Source organism: Babylonia areolata, chromosome 19 (genome assembly GCF_041734735.1).
Source record: "Babylonia areolata isolate BAREFJ2019XMU chromosome 19, ASM4173473v1, whole genome shotgun sequence".
NCBI classification, from domain to species: Eukaryota; Metazoa; Mollusca; class Gastropoda; order Neogastropoda; family Buccinidae; genus Babylonia; species Babylonia areolata.
This window is the reverse complement of record NC_134894.1, coordinates 60126842-60136841: the sequence shown is the minus strand read 5'-3', so window position 1 is coordinate 60136841 and position 10000 is coordinate 60126842.

Sequence of the window (10000 nt, the reverse complement as noted above, 5' to 3'; positions counted from 1 at the left end):
TCACCGTAAGTCCCAGTTCCCTTGAAGACTTTTCTAAATTATTAATTTGGTTTTGCAGCCCACCCGGAGTTGACGACAACAGAACGATATCATCTGCAAATAACAACGAATAAATTTCATCAGAACCGGGTATTAACTGGATACCATGTCTTCCCCACTGTCTCACAAAATCTGCAACTTCAGATATCAGAAGTGAAAAGATTATTGGGCTGAGGAGACAACCTTGTTTAACCCCTTGGGGACAATTGAAAAAATCGGTCATATTTCCACCCCACCTCACACAGGCTCTAACAGAACTGTACATGGCCTTTAACATGTTAATTAGCTTAGAGGATGCTCTTGCATTTTCTAGTGTCATCCACAATTTATTTCGGTCAACAGTGTCAAAAGCTTTGCGGTAGTCTACGAAGGCAGCATATACCTTTCCTCCTCTTTTACTGTTTAATTTGTTTTTTATTATTGTGGTCAAGGTAAAAATATGGTCAATTGTCGAATAGTTTTTACGGAAACCTGCCTGTTCTTTACTGATTTTGCTTTCATTTTCAGCCCAGTGGCACAATCTTTTGTTCAAAATGGCCGTAAATACCTTCCCTACAACACTAAGTAAAGCTATGCCTCTGTAGTTATCTGGATTGGTTTCGTCTCCTTTTTTGAAAAGTGGAATTATAATTGATTTGCACCAGCCCAAAGGGAAATAACCGGTATCGTACAGTTTGTTAAATAATTTTGTCAGAAAAGGGGAAACAGAGTCTTCAGCATATTTCAAAAATTCTCCACAGATTTCATCTAACCCAGCTGCTTTGCCCAGCTTAATGTTTTTAATTGCATCTCGTACTTCTTTTTCTGTGATGTCACTATCGAGTTCTGGGACAACCCTTTCTTCTGTCCTGTTCTGTTCAGTTACGTCATGAGGAAGAGCGTCTGCTTCCTTTGCTCCGAAAACTTTTCCAAAATGCTTTTTCCATGCATCTAGTTCTATGTCGGGTTGGGCCTTTTTCGTGCTTCGCGCTTTTCGAATCGTATCCCAAAACTTACTGCTGTTTTTCTTATTATTTAGGAGACTGTCCTGGATTGACTTTTTATGAATTTGACGTTTTTCCTTTGTCAACGTCTTGTAATGTGACCTAAGATTTTTATATGTACGTTTGTCCAGATTGTGACCAGACTTATTGTACATTTGTAGGGCTCTCCGTGCTTCGCGTTTCTTCTGACGGCACTCTTTGTCAAACCACACATTTCCGACATGAGCTGGCGTACCGAATCGAACACTTTTTCTCATGCACTCCCCTGCCTGCAGAACAGCCTTTGTAAATGTATCAAGGGCTGTCTCCATAGACATTTCTATTTGGTCATAAGCAGTTTGGAACATGTTTTGTGATTGATCACTGTTTATGTTTTCGATATATTCTCCCTTCTTTTCGTTAGTCCATTTTAAACTAGTTATTTTTGTGTTTGGTCTTGAATTGTCCTTCTGGTTCCCTAATGTAGTAAGTGGTTTGCAAGGCAGTGTGAGACAGATAGGCATGTGACTGGATTCAACTCGGCTGTCAACTTTAAAGAGGGGATTGCATGAATAGAAAAAATCAGATGACATAAGAGCATAATCAATAACACTGTTCCCTTGGTCTGCAACAAAGGTGAACTTTCCAAATGCATCACCTACTGCATACCCGTTTAGAGGGATGCAGTTTAAAACTGTACAAAAATCAATTAGAATCTTGCCAAACTGGTTTGTAACTTTGTCTTGAGACTGTCTGGTGTTCTGAATTGCGAAATCTATAGGTTCATCGTCACCATCCCCATCAAGGTTCCAATTACCGATTCGAGCATTTAGATCGCCCATGACCAACAAATGCATGTCTTCTCCCCTCTGAAGAATATCAATGAGGAATTCCTCAAGCTTATTTAAAGAACAGTTTAAGTCCGGTTTCGTGTCGTAATAGGGACTTTTGTAAGGAGGCACATATACAAAAGTACATAAAATGTCTTTGTCACATCCAAATAAAGATTTCGAAAACTTTAAACAAATCATATTGTCATTTTTGCAGGTTATTTGAGACATGAAAGGCGTTAACGATTTTCTAACTAGTACAACCACGCCTCCTGAAGGTCTGCCTCGCCTGGAAATTTTGACGGCAGGTGCATGGAAACAGCAATAATCATCGAAATGGATGGTAGAATCAAAATGTGACGTAAATGTCTCCACCGCACAGAAAACATCAAACGACTTCACATACTTTATAAAATCAGATTCACTAAGTCTGGCAACTAAATTTTCAACATTGAAGGAAGCGAACGAAATTTTACTTCCAGAAATAGATAAGTTTGTGTATGGGCGTTGGCCAGTGTCCTATCCTTTGTCTTTAGTGCTGTCACGAGGTACGTGTTGAAACTGGTCAAGAAGACTAGTTTGGCGTGACCTACTACGTGTCCTGGGTCTTTTGTGGTCATCCATGTCTGCTGTGGTGTCGGTGGGCGGGTCAGGGAACGCTTCCTCTGCCAAGGGGGTTCCCTGTGTTGTGCTTTCCTGTGTGGTGACCGTTTTGAAAGAGTCTGCAGGCACGGTGGATGTCTGCACCGGGGCTGCTTCCATGGTGTCTGCAGGTGTGGTGACTGCTTGTCTGGAGAATGCCCGTGTGGAAGTTGCAGGCATGGTTGTAGTTTGTGTAGTGGTTTCCTGACTTGCATCTGTCTGATTGATGCCCACTTGTGTAACGACTGTCTGGTTGAGGTCCGTCTCCATAGTGGCCGCCTGGTGGAGGCCCGTCTGCGTGGATGTTGTCTGGTCGAGGTCCGTCTCCATAGTGGCCGCCTGGTGCAGGCCCGTCTGCGTAATGTCTGTTTGGTTGAGGCCCGTCTGCATACTGGCTGCCTCTAAGGTCGTCTCTTGTACCATCGGGGACTGTGTAAAAGTCACAGGCACAATTACTGCAGATGGAAACCCAGAGAAAGAGAGATAGGGCATCTGTCCATGGTTGCTCAGGCAGCGGATGTTCGTATGTTTTTTTTTTAATTTTTATTTTATTTTTCCCTCCAGTGCTGACGTAAGGTCTTCAATCTGAGGGCTGGGAGTTGTAGCAACGTCTGTAAGATCGATATGAGAGAGAGAGAGAGCGAGGGAGAGAGGGAGGGAGAGGGAGAGAGAGAGAAAGGGGGAGGGAGGGAGGGAGAGAAAGAGAGAGGGGAGAGAGAGGGGGAGAGAGAGAGAGAGGGGAGAGAGAATGGCAAAGGGAGAGAAAGAGAGGGGGAGAGAGAGAGAGAGAGATAGGGGGAGAGAGAGGGGGGAGGAGAGAGAGAGGGGGAGAGAGAGAGTTTCAGTTTCACTTTCTCAAGGAGGCGTCACTGCGTTCGGACAAATCCATACACGCTACACCACATCTGTTGAGCAGATGCCTGACCAGCAGCATAACCCAACGCGCTTAGTCAGGCCTTGAGTGCATGCTTACATATTTGTGTACCCATGAAAGGGGATTTCATTTTACGTAATTTCGCCAGAGGACAACACTCTCGTTGCCATGGGTTCTTTTTCAGTGCGCCAAGTGCGTGCTGCACACGGGACCTCGGTTTATCGTCTCATCCGAAAGACTAGACGCTCAGTTTGATTTTCCAGTCAAACTTGGGAGAAAGGGCGAGAGCGGGATTCGAACCCACACCCTCACGGACTCTCTGTATTGGCAGCTGAGCGTCTTAACCATTCTGCCACCTTCCTCCAGAGAGAGAGAGATATGGGAGAAAGAGAGGGGGTAGAGAGAGTGGGAGAAAGAAAGGGGAGAAAGAGAGATAGAGTCAGTGAGAGAGAGAGACAGAGACAGAGAGGGAGAGAGAGAGAGGGGGGATGGAAAAATGACCGTTTTTTTTTCTTTCTTTTTTTGGGTCAAATTTTGATAATTAGTTTTGATTCGGTTCGTTCGTTTTTAACTTTAGAGAAATTTTCCTTCGTTAGGGATCGGGTTCCATGCAAAGTAGACTGTTGTGTGATTTTCTTAGAGAATTTTTTTTTACAGTAATTCTTTTATTTTGTTTTTGTTTTTGTATTTCATTTTTTCTTATTGTTGTTGTTGTGCTTTGTGAGCCAATCGGGCGAAGAAACAAGCGTAGATATCTAGGATAAACAATGCAAAAAACAACAACAACTAACAAACAAAAACGATTGAGTGTGACGCAATACACTACACTGCTTACGGAATCTGTTTGTCGTCTGATCCGAAACACCTGCACCCACACCCTCACCCTCATCCCCCAGGGAAGAGAGAAAGGAGGGTGAGAGGTGGGGGTATAGAAATTGGGGGAGAGAGAGAGAGAGAGAGAGAGAGAGAGAGAGAGAGAGAGAGACAGACAGAGACAGACAGACAGACAGAGAGGGAGAGAGAGAGAGAGAGAGAGAGAACGAGACAGACAGACAGAGAGAGAGAGAGAGAGAGAGAAGGAGTTACAGAGAGAGAGAGAGAGAGAGAGAGAGAGAGAGAGAGACGCAGGGAGAGAGACGCACAAAGAGGGAGAGACTCAGAGACAGAGAGAGAGAGAGAGAGAGAGTCAAGAGGGAGTAAGAGACAGTGAGAAAGAGGGAGAGAGAGAGAGAGAGAGAGAGAGAGAGACAGTCAAGAGAGAGTAAGAGACAGTGAGAAAGAGGGAGAGAGAGAGAGAGAGAGAGAGAGAGACAGTCAAGAGAGAGTAAGAGACAGTGAGAAAGAGGGAGAGAGAGAGAGAGAGAGAGAGAGAGAGAGATAGTCAAGAGAGAGTAAGAGACAGTGAAAAAGAGGGAGAGAGAGAGAGAGAGAGAGAGAGAGAGAGAGAGAGAGAGAGTCAAGAGAGAGTAAGAGACAGTGAGAAAGAGAGAGAGAGAGAGAGAGAGTCAAGAGAGAGTAAGAGACAGTGAGAAAGAGGGAGAGAGAGAGAGAGAGAGAGAGAGAGAGAGAGAGAGAGTCAAGAGAGAGTACGAGACAGTGAGAAAGAGGGAGAGAGAGAGAGAGAGAGAGAGAGAGAGAGAGAGAGTCAAGAGAGAGTAAGAGACAGTGAGAAAGAGAGAGAGAGAGAGAGAGAGAGAGTCAAGAGAGAGTCAAGAGAGAGTAAGAGACAGTGAGAAAGAGGGAGAGAGAGAGAGAGAGAGAGAGAGTAAGAGACAGTGAGAAAGAGGGAGGAAGAGAGAGAGTCAAGAGAGAGTAAGAGACAGTGAGAAAGAGGGAGGAAGAGAGAGAGTCAAGAGAGAGTAAGAGACAGTGAGAAAGAGGGAGAGAGAGAGAGAGAGAGAGAGAGAGAGAGAGAGAGAGAAACGGAGACAGACAGACAGACAAACAGACGGAGAAAAACATGGGGCAAAGGGTGAAGAGCAAAAGGTGAGAACAGAGTGTTTCAGTTCGGACTCTTCCCCCCTCCCCCCCACACCCCCCGCCACACCCCCATTTTCGTTGTTTTCCCCTCTTACGCAATATCTGTGCTTTCCGGGGAAGCGAAATCCCCATCATCATCATCCTCCACTCCCCCCCGCCCCCCCTCATACCCCCACCACCCTCCAAAAAATAGCATTGATCTCATTATGATAATCAATACACGTGCCTCTCTTCTATGTATATTTTACATTGCTATATATTCAAAAACGTACTTTGCTTATCATTGTTTGCTTTGTCAAATCATTAATAATAAAAAAAAAAATAATGGTAATGTTAATGTCTTACAGAAACCTAGGGTAGCCTCTCAGAGTCTGATCAGCACGTTTGGTTTATGTTATTCGTATTGGTATTTCTTTTTATCACAACAGATTTCTCTGTGTGAAATTCGGGCTGCTCTCCCCAGGGAGATCGCGTCGCTATACTACAGCGCCACCCTTTTTTTGTATTTTTTCCTGCGTGCAGTTTTACTTGTTTTTTCCTATCGAAGTGGATTTTTCTACAGAATTTTGCCAGGAACAACCCTTTTGTTGTGGCGGGTTCTTTTACGTGCGCTAAGTGCATGCTGCACACGGCACCTCGGTTTATCGCCTCATCCGAATGACTAGCGTCTAGACCACCACTCAAGGTCTAGTGGAGGGGGAGAAAATATTGGCGGCTGAGCCGTGATTCGAACCAGCGCGCTCAGATTCTATCGCTTCCTAGGCGGACGCGTTACCTCTAGGCCATCACTCCCATTATATTGGGCGTCTTCTCCTTAAAGATTTCTTTAAGAATATTTTTCAACAGCAGATGTGCTGACGCTGATACAGATTAATTCGCACTCCTTGACACATCCTTGAAACTGAAACTGAGACTTTCGTTAACCTTTATTTCTCTTTTTGTCCACCCTGTACTTATTCCACCACCCTTATTTTACAGCATCAGTATCAGTATCAGTATCAGTATCAGTAGCTCAAGGAGGCGTCACTGCGTTCGGACAAATCCATATACGCTACACCATATCTGCCAAGCAGATGCCTGACCAGCAGCGTAACCCAACGCGCTCAGTCAGGCCTTGAGAAAAAAACAAAACAAAACTAAACAAAAACAAACAAACAAACAACAACAACAAAAAAACAACCCCCCCCCCCACACACAAAACAAAAACACAAAAAAAAGATAATAAAAGATTTAAAAAAAAAGAAATAAGTAAAAATATAAATAAATAATAGATAAATACATAAAAAAAGAAAAGAAAACAAAAAGACAAAAAAAAGAAAAAAAAAAAGAAAAAAGACAAAAAAAGACAACAATGCTGAGAAATAAGCAAATAAATGTAAAACATGCAGACACAGATTCTCACATACGCACACATTATGCATACCAGATATGCACCAAACAGACAGTTATTTTACAACGAACAAAGAAAAAGGGTATAGGAGGAAGATGGGTTGGGAGGGGGATTGGGGTGGTTAGGACTTGGGGGGGTGGGGGGGGGGGGAGGGGAGGAGCCGGGGAGATGGGGGTGGGGGGGTGACGCACGTCAATGTATTCTGACTGCATAACCGATTTCTTTTTATCTCGAACAGAACAAAAACAACACACGAGTTTTCATTTTTCCAAAGCTCAATAATGTCACAGACAGTCACGGCGCAGATTGAAAACATGTTGACCTTTGAAAAAGTCTGTGGCCCATAAAATGAAGAAATCCAGTCTCTCCCCCCCCCCAACCCCCCACACTTCAACCCCCCCACACCCTCTCTCTCTCTCTCTCTCTATCTCTCGCTTGCACTTTGTCAACATCCGAAGGGCGGAGGAATATACATACATACATACATACATACATACATATATATATATATATATATATATATATATAATATGCAAATGTCCTCTGTAGGTGGTGCTAGGAATAGCTCGGTTGCCCGCCGCCAGATGGCTCTGGCTGCTGACTGACTTTGTTGGATGCGTGGACTGGTAGAGTTTTCAGTTTCAAACGGGTGTCGAAGCTCGCGGACTGGTCCATATACGCTACTTCTTCTTCTTCTTCTTCTGCGTTCACTCGTATGCACACGAGTGGGCTTTTACGTGTATGACCGTTTTTTTTTTACCCCGCCATGTAGGCAGCCATACTCCGTTTTCGGGGGTGTGCATCCTGGGTATGTTCTTGTTTCCATAACCCACCGAACCCTGACATGGATTACAGGATCTTTAACGTGCGTATTTGATCTTCTGCTTGCATATACACACGAAGGGGGTTCAGGCACTAGCAGGTCTGCACATATGTTGACCTGGGAGATCGTAAAAATCTCCACCCTTTACCCACCAGGCGCCGTCACCGTGATTCGAACCCGGGACCCTCAGATTGACAGTCCAACGCTTTAACCACTCGGCTATTGCGCCCGTCTACGCTACTTCAAATCTGCTGTTTGCATAAAAGAAAGAAGTTGACGCCTGGCCTTTACAGAAACCCGACGCGCTGATCTGTCTTTGAGACTGAAACAGACCTGTGAATGAATAGGCCTTTTCACGAGAATTATTTTTCAGTATATCTAATTTGATTTAAACTGCACGTGGACTGGGCCAAGCATGAGTGAAATGATTTTTTCTTATGTTATTTTGATTGGCCATTTAACACTGTTTTGGGTTCTCTTCAACTGGTTTTAACTGAGAATTGAGAGTATTAAATTTGTGCGCTTTGTGCGCATTTGAGTAGTAGGCTTCCGTTTCTCAGCAGATTGATGTATAACAATTTTGTTTTTGTGCCAATATTAACTGTGAGAATGACTTAGTTTTTCGGGAATGCAAAAACTTTTTTGTATGTTTAAAAACAGTCACTGACCCAACAACCATTGACATGGAATATGTATACACACACACACACACACACACACACACACACACACACACACACACACACACACACACACACACACACATATATATATATATATATTGGTATACGTAACATGGTTGACTGAAGTCATTGAGATTTGTTTTAAAAGTTTCGTTTCTAATCAGACACGTTTCTGATCTTCCGTTCAGTCTTCAGGGAAGCACCCCCAAAATGGCAGGGATGATGCAAAGTCGCTTGTTAAGTAAGTCCTGGAATCCAGGACACTAAAATAGGGCAGTGTATAAAATAACATAGAGATGTGCTGTTTTTTGGTATTGTTGATTGTCAGCTAACAGCTTAATCACCAGTAAGACTAAAAAAAAAACATTTTGTTTTGAAAAATATGCCGTTTTGGTGTCAGCTAACGTTACTGTACAATCACTCCACCGATCTGTGATCATTTCTTTTCTTTTTTTTTTTTTGTTTTGTTGTTATCAGGAAATCTGTATTGCCCATGTTTGTGAGTGGTCCCCGACAAGCAATTATAACCCGCATGCTTTCACAAAGAGCATATGGCGAAACAAAGGGCAGCGGTGAGCTATTTCCAGCTCTCTCTGACGTGCTCAGACTGTCGATACCAGTCATAACAATCCCCCGAAATGTCAGATGGTTTCCTGATAGCACGCCGCGCGCGCTTCAATGTTGTTGTTGTTGTTGTTGTCGTTGTTGTTGTCGTCGTCTCTCCAGATAGATGGCAGCTGATTGGTTGTTTTGAATGGGAGGGCAAAAACCCCGCAAACAAACAGGAAGTATGTGCAAGGACGACAACTGGCGATGTGGTTCAGCAGTTTTGTGCCGCTGGTGAAGAGTTAACCCCTTGACTGTTTAACCTCGGTGAAATAGAATCAGTGTGGCATAGGTTTGAAGTGTAGTAACTGCTTTCTGCCTCTCTTGCGATGGTCGTACTGATTTCTGCCTCTCTTGCGAAAGTCGTACTGCTTTTTGCCTCTCTTGCAATGGTCGTACTGATTTTTGCTGAATAAAAGTACCATACCAGGCAGCAGGAAGAGAGGGAGGCAAAAGAAAATGTACCACGACAACAGCATCAAAGAATGGTCAGACCAGAATTTCCCAGATTTCCAGAGAGCTGCGAGAGACAGGAACCGATGGAGAGAACTGGTTTGAAAATCATCTGAGGTGCCCCGACGACCCTCCACTGGGTTACGGGATAGGTGAAGGTGAAGGTGAAGGGTGAAGGTGAAGGTGAAGGTGACGAAGTCCCAACAGGAGGGAAGATTGTGAACAAAGAGTGGGGACTGACAACTTGCCCTGTAAGCTCTGTCTCATGTCAGCGGCAGCGACAGGAGCTTCTTCTTCTTCTGCGTTCACTCGTATGCACACGAGTGGGCTTTTACGTGTATGACCGTTTTTACCCCGCCATGTAGGCAGCCATACTCCGTTTTCGGGGGTGTGCATGCTGGGTATGTTCTTGTTTCCATGACCCACCGAACGCTGACATGGATTACAGGATCTTTAACGTGCGTATTTGATCTTCTGCTTGCATATACACACGAAGGGGGTTCAGGCACTAGCAGGTCTGCACATATGTTGACCTGGGAGATCGTAAAAATCTCCACCCTTTACCCACCAGGCGCCGTCACCGTGATTCGAACCCGGGACCCTCAGATTGAAAGTCCAACGCTTTAACCATTCGGCTATTGCGCCCGCCCAACAGGAGGGAAGACTGTGAACAAAGAGTGGGGACTGACAACCTGCCCTGTAAGCTCTGTCTCATGTC